The 26,450-nt window shown below is 40.8% G+C and overlaps 1 protein-coding gene across 1 annotated transcript in view; it reads right to left on the bottom strand.

Annotated features, from left to right (window-relative positions):
• The window catches only part of stpg2 (sperm-tail PG-rich repeat containing 2), a 131,454-nt gene extending 105,502 nt beyond the window's left edge, over positions 1–25,952 (bottom strand). Inside the window, exons 1-2 of the mRNA XM_039751114.1 lie at positions 25,802–25,952; positions 23,538–23,653 (exon numbers count right to left, since the gene is read on the bottom strand). The gene's annotated coding sequence lies outside the window, so the exon portion shown is untranslated. The remainder of the gene's footprint in view (positions 1–23,537; positions 23,654–25,801) is intronic.
• Between the last annotated feature and the right edge of the window lie 498 nt (positions 25,953–26,450).

Below are 26,450 nucleotides of genomic sequence, written 5' to 3'. Positions count from 1 at the left end.
AAAACACAAGGTGAATTATCACAGTTATGCAAATGATACACAGGATTTCTTATAGTACCTATAGCACCTAATGACCCTGAAGCTTGGAGAGCTCAGATCAAATCTCTTGTATTTCTGAATAGATAAACATAGTAATTTTCTCAAGCTTAATTTGTAAAAAAACCAATCTTTTGTGGAAGAAAAATTAGATTTAGGGGTCACATAGTCATTTAAGAGTAATATAGTTGCTGTACATAAAGTGTTTTCCATATTAAAATATAGCATCCATCTCAGAAATATAAAAGGATTAATAAATGTCAGAAATCTGTTCAGCCATATCAGGAAAATAGATAAGGGTCAAGTGAACAAAAAGAAGGTTTCTGTAATACACCAAATGTATGATTAAGAGATCAGCAGATGTCCTGTAAACAACAATACTGGAAAGTTGTCATATACACACAGATTTCAAGGGTAATTGCTGAACAATATACAGTAGATATGAGAAGAACAAGAGTGTGGTACAAACTGACTTTTATTTCAATAAGTCATTTGGGAGTAAACAAATGATTTGATTAAATGTACTGTGGTCCATGGCCGGCCATTCATCCTGGCCAATACCCCCAGGCCACCAGTCGGAGCCCTCCCTGCGACATGGAGATGCCCCAAATTCCAGCAGGGCATCATGGACTATGGAGTTTTCCTGTACAGCCCTGCTGGATAATGTCGGGACCACCAGGGGTCGCTGCAGGGAGACCCAGGGACTACTGTTTGCCCTAGGCCCCGGAAGTATGTACGAGTTATGTGGACAGGAGGAATGATGTACTTCCGGGGTGAAGAAAAGGACTTTTTATCTGACCCAGAAGTGATAAGGAATCATGGACTGAAGGATGGGAAACACTTTCGGGTCAGGAAATATAAAAGTACTGTGGGAACTCCCAGATGATGAGCTGAGCTGGGCAGATGGGTGGCAATGTGTCTGGGAATGTGGAGGATTGTTTATTGTAGAGTATTGATTATAATTTATTATAATGTATTGTGGAGAGGAGGGTGCTTTGTGCACAGTGCAGTATTAATAAAGCCAATATTTGAACTTTTATCTGGTGTCTGGAGTAAAGTCTGAGGGTTCAAGGGAGCGATAGCGCCCCCTATCTGTCACAGTGGCGTAGCCTGCAGAATTCTCTGGCCGTCGTTTTGGCAGAGGACCTGTTAATAAATTGTCTGTGGACAGAGAACCCCAAGAAGACAGTGTTCAGACACGCAGCAACAACGCCGGAACCCACCTTCAACAAGTCCGGAATGGGAAAGAAGAAGGGCAAGTAGAGCCATGCTCGTAATGGCCGACACTCAGGAGGAGTTATGGAGCGGCTGCACAAGTTGGGAGAAGCCTCCGAGGACAGACGATCACTCTGAGGTACGTGCCGGGGATTTAATTACAAATCTGTTTACAATAACACACTTTGTCCCGTGCATGTACCTCGGAGAAGATCACCTGGAGGCTCTGCGGGAGCAAGACGACATTCCCGAAGACAGTGGCATGCTCAAGTTCGAGCTGACGAGTGCTAAAGGGAACTTCCACATGTCGGCGGCTGGCAAGGGACACATGATTGACCCCGGTGTGTTCTGGGAAGGAGAAGGTCCGCATCCCGCTGTTTGCGCCTTCGTCTGCAAAGAAACGGACTTGGACTTTCGAAAGGTAAGAAGGAGGCAAGCGAAGCACCGCTCACCCCGCAAAAAGGTAAGGAGGGTCAGGAAATGACTGATCGATCTACCGACAAATTGACACAGGCAGATCGCAGTCATCAAAAGATGGCGGCCTGGTCCTCCCAAGAAAACTCAAAATCCCAGAAGCCTCCGCAAAGCCCGTCAGAGCACGTGCCGACAGCAGACGTGTTCATTGGCTCCCGGTCGGCAGGTGAACGAGGAAGTGAACCTGCCTCTGGCCGAATTAATTCCTTTGACGTATGAGTTCTTGAGAAACTAATCAAGCCCATACGTAATGTTTTGCAGATGCTGGCGTCGATAAAGATGATGTCGGGGAATTGGGAGAGATGGCCAAAGCGCCAATACGGCAGGTAGATGAGTACTTGCGGCGATTAGGCCGGGAACCTCCCGTATTATATGATTTGGCGGTACAGGTGAGTAATACCGGTACCGTATATAATGAAATAGGGATACAGTGTGATCCAGGCCCGCGTTTAATAAGTAGAGGGTGCCAAGTCACTGCAATCCCTACAAAAGCGAGTGAGACAATGACAGAGTGGTCGGGGGAAGGGCCGATCGAGCCAGAGTAGCTGGATGGTGCTGTCTCTTGGAGCGATTCGGTCCTGAAGACCCCGACCCGTGTTACAAATAAATCAAAGGGCATGCAGACAGTAAAAGGGCGCTCTCTCTCTCCCATCGAGAGAGACTCAAACTGTAGACAAGCCCCAGTGTAAAAAGGAGATCCCAATTGAGACAAAGGAGGTCTCCTGATAAGATAAAACAGGGAATTGAAAGCTCAAGGGCGGCCGGTGAACACTCCTTAGCAGGAAAGGGCGGAGCCAGAAGTTCCGAAGTGTTTTCAGTCCAGCCGAGGGATATGAAGGGGAATGTGGCTGTGTTACGAATGCCACAGGCCAGGCCACATATGGTGAAATTGTCCTCGGAGAACTGGGGATAGAATGACTCATTTGTTTAATGTTCCCCCTAGGTTCTCCCGGGAATATTCAGAACGTTGCCGAGGCCCGACCAATGATACCTCTTGGAGGAAGACGTCCCTCGCAGGGAACCATGGTTCTTCGCTGGGTGGAGTACTGTGGTCCATAGCCGGCCATTCATCCCAGCCAATACCCCCAGGCCGCCAGAGGAAGCCCTCCCTGCGACATGGAGATGCCCTAAATTCCAGTAGGGCATAATGGACTACGGAGTTTTCCTGTACAGCCTTGCTGGATAATGTCGGGGCCACAAGGGGTCGCTGCAGGGAGTCCCAGGGACTACTATTTGCCCTACGCCCTGAAAGTACATACGAGTCACATGGACAGGAGGATTGACTTACTTCTGGGGTGAAGAAAATGACTTTTTATCTGACCCGGAAGTGATAAGGAATCATGGACTGAAGGATGGGAAACGCTTCTGGGTCAGGAAACATAAAAGGACTGTGGGAACTTCCAGACAATAAGCTCAGCTGGGTGGAAATGTGGCAACGTGTCTGGGAGTATGGAGATTGTTTATTGTAGAGTATTGATTATAATTTATGAGTATTTGTGGAGAGGAGGGTGCTTTGTGCACTGTACAATATTAATAAAGTCAATATTTGGACTTTTATCTGGTGTCTGGAGTCAAGTCTGAGGGTTCAAGGGAGTGATAGCGCCACCTATCTGTCACAGTATGCATTAATCGGCACTATTAAGCAAATTCAGTTGTGGGAGTTACCCACTTTTGTCTGGGGGAGTTGACCAGATCTCACTCTGGATTTGGAAAGGGTCTCAGTAGAGAGTAATGGTATAAACTAGCTATGGAAAAGTCTTTGGGTTTGAGGTCCAAGCACATAACAGATGGATGATTGTAAAACAGAGGGAAACGTTCTTGGGTTTGAGGCCTCAAGAAGGAAAGCTTATGATTTTCTTGGTGTTGGGTTCAAGGCCCACGCCATTATGTGGTTGCAACCAGTAGCTATTAGTGTGAGGCCCAAAACTTCAGAATATTCATGTACCGTGTAGCCAGGGCCCTTGTCTGGCCAGGACGCCTCCATGCTGGGAGGACTAGGGCAGCAAGAGTGGCCAGAGCGTTACTTTCCCCAGGATGCTAGATGGCAACCCCCCTGGGTTGTAGCGGTGCCTCAGACTCCCGCAGGGCTTCATAGAAGTTGAAGTTTGGTGCAGCCCTGTTGGGATTCTCAGGTGCCGCCAGGGGGTGCTGCAGTAGGAGCTGCTGAGTCCTTAAGGGCAGTTCTTCTGTGACCGGAAATGAGTTATCAAGCACTTGGAGCACTTCCAGTTCCCTTATAAAAGGAGCCAGCAGCCACTACTTGGGGAGCCAGAGTCAGGAAGAGGAAGATGAAGGTTGACCAGAGGAGTAGAGGAGAAAGGAAGAAAAAAGAGAGAAGGAAGGATTTGTACTGTGCTTGTGCTGAGACTGTGTTGTGCCTGTGGGAAATGGGGGAAGGCGTTTCCCATGAGGTATAAAAGGAAAAATAAAAATTGTCTGTGCCTTGAACTTGTGTCCAACGCTTGTTTGTGTCGGGTTCAGGTGTCAGTGCCAGCCTCGGTGGTCCACATCTGATATAAAATTGGGTTATAAAGTAGAACAAGATAATTGTACACTGTCTTCAAAATTATTGTACGCTGTCTACCAAAGTATTATTAGTGACGTATTAGTAGGATTTCAGTTAAATAAACATTTGTTTTTTAGTTTTCCAATGAAAGTTCTTGCTTGTTTTTGTGTGTCCTATCTTTTTTAAATAACTGGGATCAATCTCAGACAGGTTTGATAATTAGTTTGCCTGGTGATCTTAAAGGGAAACCTACTTAAAGAAGTTATTCCACATTATTAACCAAGATACAGTTCCATTGAGGAGAAAGAATGATTTTTCTGAAAATGAAAAACGTGAAATGGTGTAATATCTTTCAAAAGGCATCAATACAACTGATATTTCATGAAAAATGAAGAGAGATCATCAAACGGTGAAAGACCATTGTGTGTGATTCACAGAGTGGACAAATTTGGTTAGATAAAGGCTTATTAAGGAATGTTTCTGTCAAGCATCGAAATAGCATAATAGTATTCTACAGGAGCCTCCATATCACAAGGTTCTAATAACTTCCACGACACTATGCCTTCTCTTTTATTTTGTTGTTGTTTCCCACCCCTGGGTGCATATGTGTTTTCTTTAAGAGAGTTCTAACGTTAACCTCTTATCAAGTTATTATATTAATGGGATCATTTTCAGGGTTTTTACTGACTGATACCCTCTTGCTTCACATTTCCTTTAAAAATGAAATAATAGCCAAACTGACACGTCAACACGAAGAGAGTTTATGATCCGTCAAAGTAAATTAATTTTAGTGTCACACATGTGCGATTAGGAGGCAGTCAAAGAGCCTAAAGGTGAGTGAAACATCGCGAGATAAAGGGTTGTCACGTGGTGCTTACCTGAACTCTCTTTTATCAACAGAAACCAAGAAGAAAAATAATCCTGCAACTTCCGGGTTCCAAAATGGCCGTGATGACATCACTTCCAGCCATCCTTGATGACATCACTTCCGGCACCCACAAATCACCTCACTTCCTGCTGCAGCATCACAACATGCCAACCATTTCCTGTCACTTTTTTTCTGCTATATAACCGCCATTTTGTCACAGTAAAAATTCCAAACTTTGAATCGCTTCTTTTTCTTATTGTCTGGATGACAATATACGGGGACGGCCCCCAAAACTTTGTTTTTGTCTTTGTGAAGGATTTATCTACTACATTGGATTAAGTTTAGTTTTCAAAGTTATATTTCATAACAGCAAAGGTTATGTGCCAATAGTTTGAATACTGTGAGACAAATTTAATGGCTTTTTTCCCATGGTATATATTAAGATTAACTTTACTTTATTTTGTCATAATTCCCTTGTTATGATGGATATGTTTTCATTGGAGTTTTCAAAAACAGCCAAACTAGATACAACTGTAGAGGAATATTTTTCATTAAAGATTTATTTTGAATATAATAGGCAAACTGAAAAGAAAATTGAACATTGTGCTTACCACCTGTAGGATTTACTTTGACAGCTAAAACAAACTCGCCAAGATACAAGTAGAGACTGTTAATGACTATCTGTTTTGCTGCTAGCATTACTGTTGAGAAGGGGTAAACCCTACCCCCTAACCAACCCTGATGACCTATTATCTTGGGATCAATAAGTACCTTTAAAAAATTACAGTTGAAGTACAGTATTGCCATACTGGCTAATTTTCAAGTCTTTGCACCTGCAGGGAGAAGCTGCTTTTCCTAGCACATTTTATGATAACACTGGAATTTAAAACAGGAGATTGAGCTGTGGCAAGGGTCTGCAGACAAACAAATCTGACTCCAAGGGGAAACCAGCCTTGCCAGAGGGGGATCAAGGCACAGATCAGGCCGTCAACTGTGGAATGGAAAAATACAGCTTGTCCCTGTGACATGTAGCAGTTACAAAATGTGTATGTGACATTTCTATGTATACCCTTGTGTGAGGTACAGAGTGTACTGGGTGAGCAGGTCAAAGGAATCTGCCCAGCACAAGTCTGTTATTATAGTTCCTGTTTGTCTCAGAATCTGCCCTTTAACCAGTTTTTTATTATAGTTCCTGTTTTTAAAGCTCCAAATAAGGTAACTTCTTCTTTTTTATTTTGTCAGCAGTAAGAAATATGTACCGCCGCCTCTATTTTTGGTATAATAATGTCATTTTGCTCAACTCTGTAAGCTATAAAAGAGCAAAGAATTTCCTGTACGAGGGCTTCTCTAGTCTAGGTGCAATAAAGTGTATATTACTGATTAATTTTATCTGGTGTGAGACTCCTACTCTGTCCGGGAAATAATGAATAAAAGAAGAATCGTCCACAGTTTTTTGGCGCCCGAACGCGGGGCAGGAGACGATCGGCTGACTCCTTGATCGGTACCCGCCTTATGGATCTGTCTTCTTTGAAGCAGACTGCCGCTACTGTGTGCACCGGCAGCAGAGTAAACAGCTCCGATAAAAGTTAGGACTGTCCTGTCCTAGGACGGCTTCTGAGTGAGAAGTCCCCGGTCTCCTCCTGACTCCGAGTGGAGTACTCTGCGTTGCGCACCAGACTAAATGCCTAGACTAGGGTAAGTACCGTCGGGGGTTTCCTTGGTGGTGGGTATGATAAGAGTGATAAGTAACTGACAGTTTTTTAAACTGACACTAGCGCCCAGGATATTAATTATCTACTCGAGGTTTTTAATTAACTGTTGGGAAAGGATGTAGGAGTCCGAACTGGGATATTAGTGGGATAGGCATTGGGACGGTTACAAGGTGCGTGGCACACCTAAGGAAAAGAGCCCATTGCCCGTCAAAGGTCAGTCACGGACAAAGACGGTTAACAGTTTAAGAGAATTTAAGAGAAAAGGAAATCGAGTAGGAAAGCAACAGTGTACACTGAATATAGTTTCAGGAAAAGAAACTAGAAAATAAAAGGTATAGTTTCAGGGGAAGAAACTAGGACAATAAAAGAAAATGGGTTCCGCTAGTAGTAAAAAAGTTAAGCAGGGGTCTGATGGGTCTAAGTTTATACTGGAAGGACTGTTTTCGGAGGATCAACAGACGTCGGAAAAATGGGTCACCTAGGAAACTAATTGAGAAAAGACAGGCTTAGATTTTAAAAGGCATGTAAGAAGTGGAATAAACAGAGCGGTGGGCGTTGGCCATTAGAAGGCACCGGTGATACGAGTGAGATTCAGGAAATAAGGAAAATATTGGTTGTTGCAAGGGAGGTCCGTATCGCATGGATATGTTTGATAGATGGGAATTGGTTATAAAAGATCGAAATTTAGAGGCGATCACTAGACAGAATGAGGTTCTGAGAGCCAATGAAGTTAAGGCCAGAAAAGAAAAAGATGAATTGCTTTTAGTTTTACAAACAGCCCAACCACCTGACACCCATTCTAAAAAGAAAAGAAACGTCTATACCCTATATTCTATGGTTCTGGGACTCAGGCTCCCGAACCTCCACCCTATGATTCTCCAGGAGGTTCAGAAGGGGAAGAGGAGGTAGAGGGAGAACCACTAAAAATAAAACCCGAGCCCCTTATCGGACACAAGGGAGTTACCACCCGAAGACAGGCTAAGACACAGGCACCTTTCAATCCCTTACACGATGACCGACCCCATGTGTTTAAATCCTCTGTTCCACTTTCCCCCACTGCCCCTGACCCCGAGTTCCCTCCATCTACTTCTTTCCCATTAATGCAGATCCCTAATCCCCGGCATAATCCCAATCAACCTACTGGTGACCAGAATCCCTTGACAATTTCCATTTCCCATATTTGGGACTTAAGTGAGCTAAAAGAGGTGGTCAGCTCCTTAGTTGACCCTAAAAAGGAGGGGGGACTGAAATTTATTGAACAATTAGAACAGTTGGACAGCATGTATAAACCAAACGCTGCTGAATGGACACAGGTCCTTCGTCGTAAATTGGGTCCAACTTGGGCTTCTGTTAATCATGGCACTGATAATAATGGACAACCGTGGACTTGGCGTGAGACCTTCCATCGAGGAGATGGTCAGAATGGAGATGCAGATTTTCAAACTCAGTGGCGTCTACTGAAAGCGAATTTAGATGACAAGTATAAAAAGGGCACTGACTGGGCTTTGATTTCTGCTGCAAAACAGAAAAGATGAGACTGTGGATGAGTGGGGGCTTAGAATTCAAGATTTGATGGCTACCTATTCGGGCATAGAGCGGGCTGAGGACCAACGTCGTGCAGCCGTGCCTCCTTTTGTCTCCGGTCTCCGTTCAGACATCCAATCTAAAGTCCGTATCTCATGCATTGGCTGGGAATCGGCTGCCTTTGAAGAGGTTAAGCGACATGCTGAACATGCTGAAAGGCAGACATTGCACAAGCAAGAACAGACCCAAGCTAAGTTGGTGGCTGCGCAACTAAATTACTACACTGGTGGACGAGGAGGCTTCACCGGTCCACGCGGTGCCCGGGGAGGCTCCCGAGGAAGAGGACGCGGCCGGGGTCGAGGTGGTTTTACCTCTTTGCAAGACCCTTCTCAACAACAACAGCTCCCCACTCCTTACTATTGCTATAATTGTGGTCAGCCAGGCCATTATAAAAGAGACTGTCCAAATCGTCAGATTAAGCCTCTTTTGACTACCCCGGAGATGAATTTACACCGGTTTCCCGAAAACCAAGGCTGGCCCTAGGAATTTTCAGGAACCTCTAGCCACTCCATGTTTCCCTTCTTGACTGTGGATCCTGAGGATGATCCTCTTTTATCTCTGCATGTTAATGGACAAAAGACTATTTTTCTAGTTGACACTGGCGCTACACGCTCTACTCTTTCTCTGGCTAAGGTCCCTGCCTCGGATGACACAATTACTGTTCTGACAGCCTCTGGACAACCACATTGCCTTAAAGTTTCACTCCCACTCCCTGTCCAAAATTCTCCTTCTGGTCCATCCATACTACACCGTTTCCTCCTTAATTCACTTTGCCCTGTTAACCTCTTGGGACGTGACCTCATGACTAAACTTTCCCTATCGATTACTATGACCCCCAAAGGCTTTAACTGTTCCACCCCTATGATTCTTTTTCAATCCTCTCACCCAACACCTTCCTTTGCAGCTTGGACTCTTTCCATTTCCCCACACACCATTTTATTAAAAGCCCTTAGTTCATTCCCTTCCTGCTTGTTTCCCCATCTCCAGGTCCCTGACACCCTTCACTGTACTGCCCAATACTTCCCTGCTGAAGTTGATACCCCTTGGTTGGAATCTTTTCTTTCCTCAGCTCCCACACCGCAAATTATACTTGTTCCCTGTTTATTCCTGTCCTCCACCAAAGCTGCTACATCTGTCCATCTCACCCCTTCCCAGCAAATTTACTATTTGGGTGACTCTGTCCCTCATATTTCTCTTGCCAAATCGCATGACACCCAGTGGGTGCAAATTGGACCTTGGGTTCAACACTGTCTTGACCGGACAGATTGGCAATATGTTGCCCCTGGTGTCTTCGACACCTCTGACCATTTAATTACAAAGGTTGTTCTCCAAACTGATTTTTTAGTCAATCGTAGTCTCTGCACACCTTCCCGTCATGTTCTGTTTTTCCCTTACAAGTTACATTTCCTCCATTGCCTTGGCTCGCAGATATCCCATCCTGCCTATGGTCTCAGGATAAAAACGATTTTGGCAGAATAGCCCATTGTGAACCTCTGGTGATCTACCCAAAATCCTCCTTCCGTGCTTTTACTTTTCAAAACCGCCGTTGGACTTGGACTGTTATGCCTCAGGGCTACACTGAGTCTCCTTGTGTGTATGGACAAGCGCTTGCTCAAAATCTTGAGGGTTTTGGCCAGACCGTGGTTCCACATTAATTCAATATGTTGATGATATCATGCTCTGCAGTGATTCGCAGGAATCATGTGAAACGGACACAATGAAATTACTTTTCTTGGCTGAAAATGGCCATAAAGTGTCCAAAGCTAAATTACAATTGGTACAAACAACTGTTAAATATGTAGGTCATGACATTACTAATGGCACAAGAGCTCTCTCCACTAGTCGCATTACAACCATTCAGAATCTTCCTAGACCGGTCACTAAACAACAGGTTATGTCTGTCCTAGGCATTCTTGGATATTGTCGACAATGGATCCTTAATTTTCGGCACGTGCTCAGCCACTGCAAGATCTGGCCAACACTCCCGGCCTTCCCTTATCTGGCCACGTTCCCTGGACTCCTGATGCTGAGACCGCATTTTCTGACCTAAAGACTGCCCTCCTTTCTGCCCCGCCTCGGTTTACCTGATTATTCTCGTCCATTCACATTGTTTGTGGATGAAAAGGGGGGATATATGAATGCCGTGTTGACTCAAATACATGGAGACAAACAAAGGCCTGTTGCATATTTTTCGAAAAATTAGACCCAGTTGCAGCTGCTCTTTCTCCCTGTCTAAGAGCAGTTGCTGCTGCCACAGAAGCAGTCTTAGCTAGCACCGATATAGTACTCATGAGTCCACTGACAGTTAAAGTTCCGCATGCAGTTCATTCCATTTTAGTACAAGCAAAAACTTCTCATCTAACCACAGCAAGAGCCATCCATTATCAGAACGTTCTTTGCACTCTCTCAAATGTCACAATTGAAAGGTGTTCTACCCTCAATCCGCTACTCTACTCCCGACTAGTGAGGAGGGAGAACCGCATGATTGTCAGGAAGTGATTGCTCGAGAAGTTAAGCGCGATTTGATTTGCAGGAAACTCCATTAGAAACAGGTGAAATCATATTTGTAGATGACTGTTCGTTAAGATTAGAAAATGGAGCTCCGTCGACCAGTTATGCTGTGGTCCAAGGGGACCACCTACTGGAAGCTAACCGAATTACCTCTAGCCTCAGTGCACAAGCAGCTGAACTAATAGCCCTAACTTGAGCATGTCAGCTGTCAGAAGGAAAAGACATAACTATTTACACAGACTCTCGCTATGCTTTTGGAGTCTGCCATGATCACGGGGCATTATGGAAATTAAGGGGTTTTAAGACCAGTACTGGCAAGCCCATTCAACATCAGAAGTTAATTGAATCTCTGTTGGATGCCATAACTAAACCATCTAAATTGGCTATTGTAAAGTGCCAGGCACACACTGGCAAACAGGATCCTGTTAGTAAAGGAAATGAATTGGCTGATTACTTTGCTAAAAGAGCTGCTCATAATAATGTTCCAGTTTCTCTTTTCCAACAGAGTTCGGAGTCGGTTCTAGATAACCAGATGATTTCTTTACAGAGCTCAGCAACGGATCTTGAGAAGAAGAAATGGTCCAAGGAAGGCTCCTTGATTGAAGGTGTTTGGACCCACCGTCAGACTAATAAGCCTTTTCTTCCGAAAGCTTCCTTTCCAGGAATGGCGAAAATAGCCCACGGACTGGACCATGCGGGAAGAGATGCTATGATTCAGGATGTTGAGAAGCATTGGGAAGCAGTAGGGTTTTCTAGTTATGCAGATCAATTCTGTAAGAGATGTGCGCTGTGCCAAAGGTTTAATGTGGGAAAAGGCACGCAGGTAAGTCCGCCGTTACCCCGAATCCAATGGGACCATTTGAGCATCTCCAAATGGATTTCATCGAATTAACGCCGTCAAAGGGATATCGGTACTGTTTAGTAATTGTCGATGTGTTCTCCCGATGGGTAGAAGCATTCCCTTCTAAGCATAATGATGCCAAAACTGTGGCTAAAGCGTTAATAAAGGAAATGAACTAACCACATGGCTCCAAATTAATGTTCACCACTACTGTACGTATCACCCACAGAGTGGAGGTATAGTTGAAAGATGCAATGGCACTTTGAAGTCAAAATTAGCAAAAATTTGTGAGCAGACAAATCTTTCCTGGCCTGATGCCCTTCCACTGGCCCTGATGGGGCTACGAGGGCGGACACACTGACAATTGGGGCTATCGCCGTTTGAGATTCTTACCGGTAGATCCATGCCAGTTGGTATGGTTATAGAGAATGTGAACCTACATACTGTGGACAATGATCTTCTCTCTAGTCTTTCAGGTCTCCGAGCCTCTCTGAAGGAGGTCCATGAACAAGTGAAGCAAGCCTGGAGATCCACCCCTCCCTCTGAGGATTCGCCTATCCCATTAAGAACCTGGATCCTGGTTCGTGACACCCGCAGGAAACACTGGCACCAACCCAGGTGGCGAGGACCGTTCAAGTTCTTCTGTCAACCCCTCACGCTGTGAAAGTTGAAGGACTACCTGCCTGGATCCACGCATCTCATTGTAAAAGATGGCACCATTCCTCTGTCTTTTGATCCTTTTCCGTTTTGTTCTATCTATCCCTGTTCGCACCTGAGAACCACAAGGATTCTGCGTTCTTCAGGGTACTACTCATTCTTTTACCCTGGACTTTTGTTCTGTTGCGTCCTGTACTGGTTCTCCACGTGATTGGACTTCCTCACAAAAATACGTTTGTGTCCCAGAATGTAGCTCATGGAGCGACGTGTTCGCTAACACCGGAAACCAGGACTGGGGGTATAACCCTAGACAAGCTACTAACATGGTCTAAAGACTCGTTTTTCAATTATAAAAGGACACCCGTATGCTGAAACCTGTAAAGGCAATAATCCTATTTTATGCAATCTTTTAGTGGTTACTATTAAGAATGCTTCTTTACATGATTCTGGCATCTACATTCTTGGTGCCTATGTCTCTGGTACAGATCTGTTGGGAAAGTTCAAGATTGAGGTGTACTCCAATTCCCCACCTCTTCCTCTTTATCTTCTCCTGTTAACGCTTCTTCTTCTTCCAATACTACTTCTCCATTCTCCTCTCTGTCCGTTCTTTCCATAGAATCCACCTTCGAGGTTGAAACTGGGTACGGTGATCGGAACCGTTGGCTGCAATGGGTCCTGTATTCAGCTCGTCAGCTCAATCAATCCGACTGTTATGTGTGTGCCACTGCTCGTCCCCATCTCGCAACCACCCCCTTCCCTTTGTCCCATAACTCCTCCAACTCTCTTCCTTGCTTACTTTCCCTTTTTAATACTCCTTCCATTTCTCGAATTCCTCCTGCTCCCCTCTCTTCTGTCTTTTCCCTCCTTCTCCATTCTTGGTTCACCTCTATGTTCGGCTCCTGGGGGCAATGGTTCAGATCTATTTTTGTCTCCCTTGCTGTTGGAGTTGTTCTACTCCTTCTTGCTGCTTACTTCCTCTTGTCCGCTGTCTCATTGCTCGTGTGTTCCGTTCTGCTCTATCTAAAGCTTACCTCCTACGTCAAGAACAAGTTTTTCTTCTGGCCCCTGAAAGTGATTCCGAAGTTTGACCTGCCAGATTCCTTTTTCTGCTCAAAGGGGTCGAGTGTGGAATGGAAAAATACAGCTTGTCCCTGTGACATGTAGCAGTTACAAAATGTGTATGTGACATTTCTATGTATACCCTTGTGTGAGGTACAGAGTGTACTGGGTGAGCAGGTCAAAGGAATCTGCCCAGCACAAGTCTGTTATTATAGTTCCTGTTTGTCTCAGAATCTGCCCTTTAACCAGTTTTTTATTATAGTTCCTGTTTTTAAAGCTCCAAATAAGGTAACTTCTTCTTTTTTATTTTGTCAGCAGTAAGAAATATGTACCGCCGCCTCTATTTTTGGTATAATAATGTCATTTTGCTCAACTCTGTAAGCTATAAAAGAGCAAAGAATTTCCTGTACGAGGGCTTCTCTAGTCTAGGTGCAATAAAGTGTATATTACTGATTAATTTTATCTGGTGTGAGACTCCTACTCTGTCCGGGAAATAATGAATAAAAGAAGAATCGTCCACACAACCAATTTACGACTCCATCTCCATTTGTTGCAACATATTCCACTTCCAGTTGAAGTGATCACAGTTCCCTACTGCTAACAATCCAACAGTTCTGGTGACCATCAAGGGCAGTCTGCATGGCATCCAGACCAGAGCTCCATTCATCAGATCAAGAGTTGTAAGTGCAAGACTGTCATTCCACTTTAATTATGCTTGCTTCTTGTTGGTCACTAATTAAGAAAATGGTAAGAATGAAAACCTGCAGTCACTGTGGCACTCTAGGCCTGGAGTTCATCACCCCTGTCTTAGAAAGAACAAAAAAACAACTGTTTTCGAATTGTGTGCTATGGCAGAATGACAGCAGCAACAAACCATGGAATTAAATAATGGGTTTAATTAACAGCAAGAATTGGCTTTTCATTAAGAAAGGGATTGGATTGAAATTGGTTGAGTTTAAAGCCAAGTTTAGCTGGTCATCTGTTAGCTCGTTTCACATCTCATTTCTGCTTGGCTGTCATTTGATGAAGAAAGGAATCAATTCAGAGGGCTGAACTCTTCTAACAGGGCTATTAAAGTGATGGGGAAAAAGTAAATTAGCAGTGAAAACTGGTAACTGATTAGGAAAAGGGTTAGAATGAAACTGTAGCCACTGCGGCACTCTAGGCCTGGAGTTCACCACCCTTGCCCTAATATCTATTTTTCTGCAGCAACATCTTTCAAAGAGGATTTGAATCATGAAGTTATGTGGGTGGTGTGAGTGTAAAAGTTACCTATCAGCAGACACAGCAAGGCAAATGAACTTTTTTCAGAACCAATATTATTAAAAGAATATTTGTAAGTATTGTTTTATTAATGGAAATAATGCACAGTTATTATGAATTTGTTTTAGGTCTAACCTGTATAACAATTGGGATAATATCATTGAATAATCTAGAAATTTGATCGAATGATATGGTCAGCACTTAGTGTAAAAGTAATGTGTAAGAAAAATTTTATTTAAAATATTTACTAATAGGTTCATTGATACGTGGAATGAGTGGATAAGTTACCTTTAAGGGTAAATGTTAGTATGTATTTTGATCAGTTAAAGTTTGTCTAATTTAAACCTTATTGCTTAATGATTTTAATAGCAGTATAAGTGTAACTTTAAGGGAAATGTGTTAATTTATTTATTTATTTATTTTTATTAATTTTATTACAATCAATACATAGCAATCAAGTTTTTACAAAAAAAAAAAGAATTATGCTAAGAACAGATCGATCCCCACCCTTGAGAGAGAGAGCAAGCCAAACGGTGTAAAATTTAAGGCTTTTAAAAATACCTAAATCAACAAATTCTCTGTGCTTTATAAAATCATTTCAAAATATTACTGATTAGATCCTGCCATGTTTTGAAAAAAGTCTGCACAGATCCTCTAACTGAGTATTTGATTTTTCCAATTTTAAATAATATAACACATCAGTTTCCCACTGACTTAAAAGAGGAGAGTTTGGGTTCTTCCAGTTTATCAGAATAAGTCTGCGTGCCAACAGTGTAGTAAATGCAATCACAATTTGTTTGTCCTTCTCCACTTTAAGCCCCTCTGGAAGAACCCCAAACACAGCTGTTAATGGGTTAGGAGGGATTGTGAGTCCAAGACTGTCTGAGAGGTAATTAAAATTTTTGTCCAGAATAATGTTAATTTGGAGCAGGCCCAGAACATGTGACCTAGTGAGGCTGGGGCTTGGTTGCAACGTTCGCAGGTTGGATCATGCCCTGGAAACATTTTGAGAGTTTTAGTCGAGACAGATGTGCTCGATATATAATTTTAAGTTGTATAATTGTATGCTTTGCGCATATGGAGCTCGAGTGAATTCTCTGCATTGCTACTTTCCACTCCTTTTCTGATATATTAATTGAGAGATCTTTTTCCCAGTGTACTCTTGGATCTTTGAAAGGGAGGGATTGTAAAAGGATTTTATATATTGCAGAGATGGAGTCTAACTCCTTGAAATTGAGCAATAATCTTTCCAGCGTGGATGAGGGTGCAAGATGAGGAAAATCTGGAAGGTTCTGTTTAACAAAGTTCCTGATTTGAAGATAGTGAAAGAAATTTGTAGCTGGAATGTTAAATTTGGAATGTAATTGTTCATAGGATGCAAAGACGTTGTCTATATAAAGATCTCTAAGCAAGTTAATTCCAAATTTTTTCCAGATATTAAAACTGCATATGTTTGTGAGGGTTGAAAGAGGTGGTTCTTTTGCAGGGGTGCCACAGAAAGAAGCTTCTCCGTCTTAAAATGCTTTCTACATTGGTTCCAGATTCTAAGTGAGTGGAGCACAATTGGGTTATTAGTGTATTGCCGATAACATGTGTTTATTGGAGCACAAAGCAAGGAATACAAAGAAGTACTGCAGGATTTTACTTCTATTGCGGTCCATGCCTGTGTATGTTCTTCTATTTGTGTCCAGGTTCTTATCGACTGTAAATTTACCGCCCAGTAATAAAACTGGAAGTTAGGTAGAGCCATGCCGCCTTCTGCCTTTTGTCGCTCTTTTGATGCGTGGATGTTTAGAATTCCAAATAAATGAGGTTATTGTTGAATCTAATTGCTTAAAGAATGATTTATTAATGTATATTGGTATGTTTTGAAATAAAAAAAGGAGCTTAGGAAGAATATTCATCTTAACAGTGTTAATTCTTCCAGCTAGTGTGAGATGAAGGGTTGACCATCTATGCAAGTCTTGTTTAATTTTTTCCATGCAGACGACGAAATTTTGTTGATAAAGAGCTTTATGTTTACTTGTGATGTTTACCCGAGGTATTTAAACTGTTCTGCAATGATAAAAGGAAGGGTGTCTAATCTAATATTATATGCTTGCGAATTCACCGGAAAGAGTACACAGATTAATTCTGAGACCAGAGAGCTTTTGAAATTCTGTGAGTGCTGCTAAGACTGCAGGCACAGAATTTTCTGGGTCCGATATATACAGTACCATGTCATCTGCATATAATGAGATTTTCTGTTCCAGTCCTTCTCTGCTAATCCCCTTTATCTGATCAGTATTTCGACAATGTATTGCCAGTGGTTCAATGGCAATTGCAAACAGCAGTGGTGACAAAGGGCATCCTTGTCTTGTGCCACGTTCTAGTTTAAAGTAGTCTGAGCAAATGTTATTGATGCAAACTGAAGCTTCTGGGTTAGTATACAGTAATTTAATCCATGCACAAATGTTCGGGCCAAACCAAAACTTCTCCAAAATAGTAAAAAGGTATTTCCATTCAATCATGTCGAATGCTTTTTCTGCATCCAATGATAATAATATTTCTGGGGTGTTTGATTTAGTTGGTGAGTATATTACATTAAACAGGCGTCAAGATTTGAAGATAAGTGTCGGCCCCTAATAAATCCAGTTTGGTCTTGTGATATTACTGAGGGGAGCACTTTCTCCATCCTTCTAGCTATGATTTTAGAGAGTATTTTAACGTCGTTATTCAGAAGTGAAATTGGTCTGTATGATGCACATTGTAATAAGTCCTTATTTTGTTTTGGGAAGACAGTGATTAGTGCTTGGCGAAAGGTTTGTGGAAGAGATTGGTTATCTCTGGCTTCTGTAAATGTTGCTAATAGGAGGGAGCTAGCTGAGCGGAGAATTTCTTGTAAAACTCTGCAGGGTAGCCGTCAGGGCCTGCTGCTTTTCCACCTTGGAGTGACTTTATAGCATCCAGTAATTCTGATAATGTGTTAATTTAGAGAAATAATAGTAAACTTATGGGATGGAATATAACAAGTGTTTTGGGAGTAGGGAGACTTAGGTCAGAATGTCTAAATCTATTAGTACAGATAAAGATGTAGTTTAAACTAGTAGCTGTTGTTGGTGATACAGGACAAATAACATTGTGGCTTATTGGGCCTAAGTAATATAGAAGATAGCCAAATAAAGTAATAATAGGGCACAGAGATGGAAGGGCTTTTGGTTATGTCCTAGTAGAGTAAGTTTTTTTCTTTAATTAATAATTTAATTGCTACTACACTTTCTTGAAACAAAAAAAAACTAGTTAAGTTCTTATAAATAAACTTGATTCCATAGCATTAAAAGTTATGGTAGAAGGAAAGAATTCACGTGTAATCATGGACTCTGAACTAAACTTTAAATCACACATTAACCATATTACTAATATTGAAAGTATCATTTAAGGAACATTGGAAAAGTTAAACCTCTTACAACATGGCAAGATGCTGAGAAATTCACACTTTTGTTTTAGTCAACTAGATTACTGCAATGAGCTCCTAAGAGGACTACCTAAGACATACTTTAATCAGAACATTAAAACAATCTAGATAAAAGTAGTCTATTCAGCCCAACAAAGTTTGCCAATCCTATTTGCTTAATTCTTCCAAAGTAAGTCTAGTATTGAGGAACACATAGTTTTAATGTGCACTACACTACTTGGAAACTTATTCCATGTTCATTGGGGCTAAGGGCTTAAGGGTTTTTTTTACCTTTAACAAGTTTCCAACTGTTTCCCATGTTTTTGATGAACTCATTTTAAAGTAACAGCCTGGATCCACTGTACTAATTCTCTTCATAATTGTAAGCACTTCAATCATGTCTCCTCTTGACCTTCTTTTTCTTTAAACTGTAAAGACTCTTTTAATCGTTCCTCATAATTCATCTCCTGAAGCTCTAGAATCAGCCTAGTCGCTCTTCTCTGGACATTTTCCAGCAGTTCTACGTCTTTTTTGTAGCCTGGAGACAGGAAAACTGTACACAGTACTTCAGATGAGGTCTAACCAGTGCATTAATTATAAAGCTTGAGCATAACATCCTTTGACTTGTACTCTACACATCATGCTATATAACCTAACATTCTGTTAGCCTTCTTATCGGCTTCTGAACACAGTCTGGAAGTTAATAGTGAGGAGTCGACTATAAATGTTTCTCATAAGGTGTTCTTTCAATTTTCAGACCTCCCATTGTGTACTCAAACATCACATTTTTACTTCCTACAAGTAATAGTTTACATTTATTTGCATTATGTTTCATCTGAATTAAAAGAGCCCAAGTCTGTATGCTGTTCAAGTCCCTCTGTAATTATTCAATGGATTAAAGTGTCAAAGGTGAAATTTTTTTTACAATGAGTGGTTTTCTTTTTCTCTTAGGCAAAACAACAGGTAATAATATATGTAAAAGCCAATAGATAAAGAGGCAATAGGCACCCTTTCTTGAGACCAGGATGAAAAGTAAAAATGCAAATTGAATAATTCTGTTACAGGTTATTGTGATGGTTGTGTACAAGATGCAGATATTTACCTGACTTGAAAAAACATTACCTGCTTTGAAGATCAGACTGCTTTGATTGGTATCTGATCAATATACAATACTGTGATACAGGACTTTCTGCTTCCTTTGAAAATTAACAAGTTCTAAGTATATTAGTTTCTAATCAGCATATGGTATATGTAATTCCTTATAGCTGACCACAATACTATTGTTTAGCCAATGAAAATGCATTTACACTAACCAAGGAAATTTGTATGTACCACTGTTTAATTGATCATTATGTTAAACTAGGCACAGACTGAATCTGGACAGTGGATGGTGCAGAGAGACAGCCCACCGAGAACACAGTCACTTGTTCAGAGCGCAGGAACTTACAGGCAGACGAGGATACATGGCTGACAAAACATGAGTCACATGGTTGGTAACACCTATCTCCAGGGAGGAAGAGACAGTTTCCCCAAAGAAATGTCAAACAAAGCTGGCAGATGAAAAGTGAGGTGTGCCTAGGTCATTGTGGCAACACGAGGTACCCAGAAGTGAAAGAAAACACTCAATCCATTAGGAAGAGACACTGTCAAGGATTCATTAAGTTAGCAAGACTTCTTTTGGGAAACTAACATTAGTCAATTAGAGTGTTTTAGTGGGCCAGTTAGAAGACTAGTCATTGTGGTAACACTGCATGCAACTTGGACTTCACACCACCAAAGGATGTATCCTCCACTTTAAAGTTTTCTTAAGTATGCTTTCTTTTTAAAAGGTTTCATTCCTGAGATACTTTTATCTTCTTGATGGATTATCTGGTGTACTAAAAGTTGCTGTTGCTTTTCTTGAAATTGCTGATGTGTCTTTCATTGTGTGTTGACTCACCACCCAATTTAAAGAAACCTGTGTGCTATTATCTTTACATTTCAAGAGTTCAATGACTCTTAATAATAGTCAGATATTTTAACTGTGTTTAGGTTAGATTCCCTGTAAGTGTGACTTAGACACCCATCACAATAGATTGCCTACCAATCCACCTACCATCTGCAAACTTAACCAGCTTATTTTTATTTCTATCCAAATCATTTACATAGATCAATAATAGCAGTGGCCCTAGCACTGACTCATGAGAGACACCATTCTTAACATCACCCAAGGTTCCTTGCACCATAACCCTCTGCTTTCAGTGTCTGAGACAATTTTGCTCCTATCTACACATCACACCCTGAACTCCCACTTCTTTTAATTTGTTGCCCAACCTTTCATGCTTTCTGAAAGTCAAGATAAATAATATTGTATGCACCACTTTGATTGTATACTTTTATTTCTTCCTCATAGAATTCCAGCATGTACATAAAACAAGATCAACACATCTGGATCCATGCTGACTGTTAAGTAAATCTATTCTTTTTTAGTTTGGCTATGCCAACAGGAAACAGCCTTAGCATAACAATAGAGCAGCCAGCACTCTTTAAAAGATTACATTTTTTCTCATACCAAGACTTGTTTTATTTTATTTTTTTTTGCTATAAACTTACCTAAAATGCCTTTTCTTACTAACTTAAAGCTTTATCACACTGAATATTAAAATAACATTGTCTGCCTTTAACCACATAAGCTCAGAAGAATAAGAGACTCAGTACAAACCCAGCAAGTAAATGAAGCTGGTTTCCTTTTAATAGCACACCTATAATACATGCTAGGTGCATATCAAACCAGGGTTTAAATTCTACTTCTACAGATCTGCCCAATCACCCTTTGTATATAATGGGATAATATTTGCCATTTTCCATCGATCGGCATTTCCCCATTATGCAGTGACTTCCTAAAAAATATGTGTCAAGGGTTTATGTATGTACTCAATAATGCTTATGAGCACTCGAGAATAAATATTATCTGGTCCTGGGGCCTCATGCTTAATGCCGTGTGTAGAATTCACACTATAACATGGCATACGGACAAAAGCAGAAATGTGCATGCATAAATGCATAAATCTAGATGCAAATCAGTATAAATAGCCAATTAAGCTCAGCATTCTGTGAAAAGACAATGGCAAAAGCACGGGGGGGGAACAGAGGAATTTCAGTGAATACCAAGTGGAGACAAGGAAAAACATACTATTTTTTGGTTTAAAGAGTGGTATAAACAACAAAAGGAAGTTGATCGAGTGACATAGAGTGTCAGAGAAACTCGAAAGCTCAAGTTGACAAAGTCGCACAGTGCCCGAAATAAAAAGTTGTCAGATATCAAAGTCGCCGTGAAAAGGTGAGTCGTAGCCCACTGTCCAAGTGTCATATGAAAGCTTATTAGGGAATAGAGAAAAAAAATTAGGCACACAGTGGGGAAAAAAAGCACGAAATGTCAACTTTAATCTCAAAATTTCCACTTTAATCACGTAGTTTATTTTGTCATTAAAGTAGGACATCATAAAATTCATCTTAAAATCATTTAATTTACTAGTTTCTCAAATCCCATTGTAACTAAAGTAGCACGTTAAAAGCTTTGCTTTGTATTTGATCTTTTAGGTGCTTTATGTGCACTACGTGCTTCTCAAATGGACTTTCTCTTCCTCCGACATGACACAAAACCAATTACATTCAAAATATTATAGCTCTCTGAATAATTAAAATACTGAGATCTATATGTGATATCATTTTCATGATGATAGGACTTAAAGCATGTTATTAAACATGAACACAGTGGCGCAGTGATTGTTCATGTCTCACGCAAGATGCTTGCTGCGCCGTGCGTGACCTTCTAATAAATACTTTATTGCAGCAGTACTGTCTCTTTCAAATGTACTAACCCCCAATTCCTGTCCTTACTTCTCTTTCTCCAAATACCCAATCGCCACACAATAAGCTCTGTAATAGACGTTAACTCATCTGTAAGCTTAGAACACAGATTCTTCAAAACTTTTAAGGAACATTGAAATATCTTCGTAGTACATGTTTAATTATTCTATCCTCCCAGTGTTGCGCCAGCCCGAGGAAGAATACAGCACGAGGCAGAAACAATCCTTGAACGGAGCACCAGCTCCTGCTAGCACTGCGACACTGTGTCCTCACATGTTTAATTATTAACAATATAGATTATTTAAATTAAGTTAAAGTTTTATCTGTGTAATATAATAAACATATTTTGCTGCATTTCATCTTAAAAATGATATCTTCATCATACGTAAATACGTGCTTTATAAAGTGCCTCAGGTTGTGCAATATTATAACTGTATACAAGTTTACAGGTAGGTGATTGTTATAAGTACAAACAGTTCCACAAAGAGCACTTGATGGGCTGATTGATTCGTGTATAGTTCTTGGGATGAAACTGTTTCTGAACAGCGAGGTCAATACAGGAAAGACTCTGAAACGTTTCCCATTTTAGAGCAGTTCAAATAGGCAGCGTGTGCTAGATGCTGTATACTGATAATTCTTTTTCCGATCAGCTGTTGTAGTTCGGTGATTCTGCACTCAGATGCAGTGATATTAATACTCCGAGTGGTGCAGTTAGAGTAATATGGAAAAAATGATCCACTGTGGCAACCCCTAACGGGAGCAGCTGAAAGGAGAAAATCAACATGCAGTGAGAGTAACAACGCTAAAGCAGCTATGGTATTTGGAATAGTTTTGCCATTCCCTGGACCATTATATTGTTACAGGTTAATTACAATCAGATGCCTTAAACTAATAAACAATATGCAGTTAGTTTCAATGCATATGATCAAGTCGCATCAGGGATGTGGATCTAAAAAAGAATGGGTAACCACACAGGAACAGTAGTACTGCTTTGATGCTGGGTGACACCAGTTTGCAAAACCGAGATGAGAACTTGCATACACCAGGGTTGGAGCTACCGTGAAAATGTGCGTCGCTTTACGCAAAGTTTAGGTTTTATACATCGCAATTTGAGCGTGGAAACATTCGTACCCAACATTTTTGTGCGTACGCACCATTTACACATGAGGCCCCTGCTGATTTGGGCTGTGAGTGTGTGTGTAGGTGTGTGTGTGTTTGACTGCATTGCATACTTATGCAATCAAACTTACTTTGATTTAATACTTATACAATCAGATATTTTGTGATTTATATTTGTAATTAATATAGACCTCTTTGCAGAGATCTGTTTTTACTTTGACATTAAAGTCTCTTTTTCAGTTGATCAATATAAAAAAAAAGCCAAATTTACTTAGATTCAATGCTGTAAAATAAAAAAGTGAAATCTCCCAGCACACTGAATACATTTTATACACTTCATCCCTTTGTCTGTCTCCTATACACAGCAGATAATGAAAATCTGAGCAAACAGATGCAGACAAAATACTCACTTTCTTAGATCATATTGACCTGGTCCTGGACCTTCTTTTATATTTATATAACTTCGTTGTGCAGTTAGTCTTCCAAAATGTATCCCTTTGTATTTCTGAGTTGCATAGGATTCAGCCTAAATAGAGGAAAGTTGTATATTTTTTGTGATTTTATTGAAAACATGCATTTATTGACATTAATTGGTTATTTTTCTTCAGATATTTTATTTAACACTACAATTACCAGAGCCTACAAAAAAACTCGTAAATCGTCTGTTATGGTGTATAAAATCTACATTTTATTCTGTATTATATTTTGCTCAAACCCAACAAGATGAATTCAGATGTACAGGTAGGAGGAATTATAATAAAAAGACATATCCTAATTTGTATACCTCCACTGTTATTGATTACTTTACAGATGGACATCTGGGACATCAATGGGGTTTATAGCCTGAGAAAGGAAGCATGACCTGATACCTCAGTTTCTTGATTACTTTACGGATGGACATTTGGGACATCAATGGGGTTTACAGCCTGAGAAAGGAAGAACTGAGGCAATCTCAAAGAACTTTATTACCTGGGGAGCAAAATTCATCCATCATATTGACAGCCAGCCAATCAGGTGCATGGAACATTCATATGCTGTGAAACCACGGCATGAAACTTTATAATAAATATGCCTCATTTTTAAGCAACGTCAGAAGCAGAAGAAGAAGAGAAACAGTGATGACGGAAGAGCCACGTCAGAAAATACAACAAAGACACGTGTAACCAGTTTTCATCCGATCGTCACTTAACAGCATTCTCATGGACATCGTTTGCTAAATCAACCGCCGCCTGGGACTTTCATCCTTGACATCACTGATTCCTTTCAGTAAGCTTTTTTAAAGACTATTTTATCCATACTTTACTATCGAACTTATTTTCTATTACTTATTATTTGTTCTTTAATAAAAAGTAACTTGTTTTCATCTTTCTATGCTTTGTCTTAATATCTAGAGTGATTGAGGTAGATTTCTAAGAGCACCTGAAGCAGCTAGAGATTTTGCCATTTAGCTCTACGCTGCGGGGTTTTAAGGCTGAGAGCGAGGGCGCCGCTCGAAAGTTAGGGGCAATGCGAGAAGAAGGTGTTCTTGGCTAATAAATGGCCTATAGTCAAGGATACTGAGTCTTTGTGTGTTTTAATATTATCTTGGAGACCAAAAGTAATATTTAGGTCTGAGGTCTATTTAAAACATCGCATGTTGTCCGTGCCGATAGTAAATAAGTCTCTTGATGTGCTGAGAGAGTGACAAGTTGTGTTATACCTAAAGTATTTGTGTGGTTCTTTTACTTTTAGGTGCTAAAAGTTAGCCAACAGTGTGTGTGTCATTCATAGGGCACTGTTGTGGTGAATCAAGGCATGAGCTGGGAGAAGTTTGTGCACGTTCTAAGTCGGTGGGGGGATGGAATAGCCGGCTGCTTGCAGCCTGATTTTTATCAGCACATTTAGATGACAAAAGACGCTGGTGGAGAGCTGTGAACGATTTTAAGAAGCGATTTAAGGTAGGACAGATTTACGAGTTTTTTCGTAGGCTCTCGTAATTCTAGTGTTAAAGGAATACTCCACCCAAAAGAGATATTTTTTGTAAATCATTGGACACTATTGGCATGGTTTACATCATAAACGTTTTCCTCTCCATTCTGCAGGAAAACATAAGATTAAAAGTTTTTCTCAGTCACCGCTAAAAAGTGATAGTGACTGTGATGCATTCTGTATAATATGTTGCACGTTTCCATGTTCTAGCTGAACTTTGCACAATGTGGGGCGGAGTGGTGGTTTGAGGCTAAGGTTTTGCGCTGGTGTCCCGAAGGTTGCCAGTTCGAATCCCCGTCACTGCCAAAAGATATCCTACTCTGCTGGGCCCTTGAGCAAGGCCCTTAACCTTCAATTGCTCCAGGGGTGCTGTACAATCTCTAAGGGGTATGCAAAAACTAACAAATTCCTAATACAATAAAATTTTATTAGGCGAAATAAAGAACAAAAAAAAAAAACATTTACTTTTATATATGCAAGAGATGCTTAGACATTGTGCTTACAGATTGTTTATCTCAAGCTGAATTCAATCCTTTAAAATCTATTAATGACAGGCCTTTCCCTTGACAGCCCAATCATAGGTTTTTGATTAATGGCAGTATCAAAAAATAAATAAATAGGCAGATAAACACATGGAAATAAAATAAAGAGTTTTAAAAGATTATTAAATTAATTCACAAAGATAGCAGGCATTAGTTATACTTGCTTTGTTGAAAGCGGGAGTAGGCTGTATATCTTTGTGTGGTGGTGGCTGTTTGCAGAGAATTCCCTCACTGTTTTCTTCATATCCATAAGCTTGTCCAGGAGAAGGAATTGAAGGTATGTCAGATTTTCTGAAATAATGTATTTGACTTGATGTAACCTGCAAAGGCAGAGAAGGATTATTTGGCTATATGACCTAAAAATACTGATCGCAATTCATTTCTCTCAAAGGCTTATTTTACCTTAAATGTGGAGAATTTCTGTTGCTTCCAAGATTATAATATTATTCATTCTCCACATCATAGCTGTTCTTATTCTCTAAACAAACAGTGTTGTTTTTGCACCTGTTTGTGCATCTGAGCTGTAGTTTTACAAACTATTTGTAAAATATCTTATACAATTAATCTGATAAATGCAAGCAGATTATTCATTCACTTTTATTTTTCTCTGAACCCACCACGTCCAGTACAAGGTGTGGAAGCTGGCCCAGACACAGACAGGCAGACACGTTCATGTCACCCACAAACACCTATTATTTTCAATACCAAGTCACAAGTGCACCACAAAACCCCCAAAGTCCCCAAAGTCCTGGCTACACAATGCCTTACTTCTCCTCTTCAGGCCGCCTCCTTGCCTTCTCCAGCAAGCTCAGT

Source organism: Polypterus senegalus, chromosome 4 (genome assembly GCF_016835505.1).
Source record: "Polypterus senegalus isolate Bchr_013 chromosome 4, ASM1683550v1, whole genome shotgun sequence".
Classification (NCBI taxonomy): domain Eukaryota; kingdom Metazoa; phylum Chordata; class Cladistia; order Polypteriformes; family Polypteridae; genus Polypterus; species Polypterus senegalus.
This window is presented reverse-complemented; position numbering and strand designations above follow the sequence as displayed.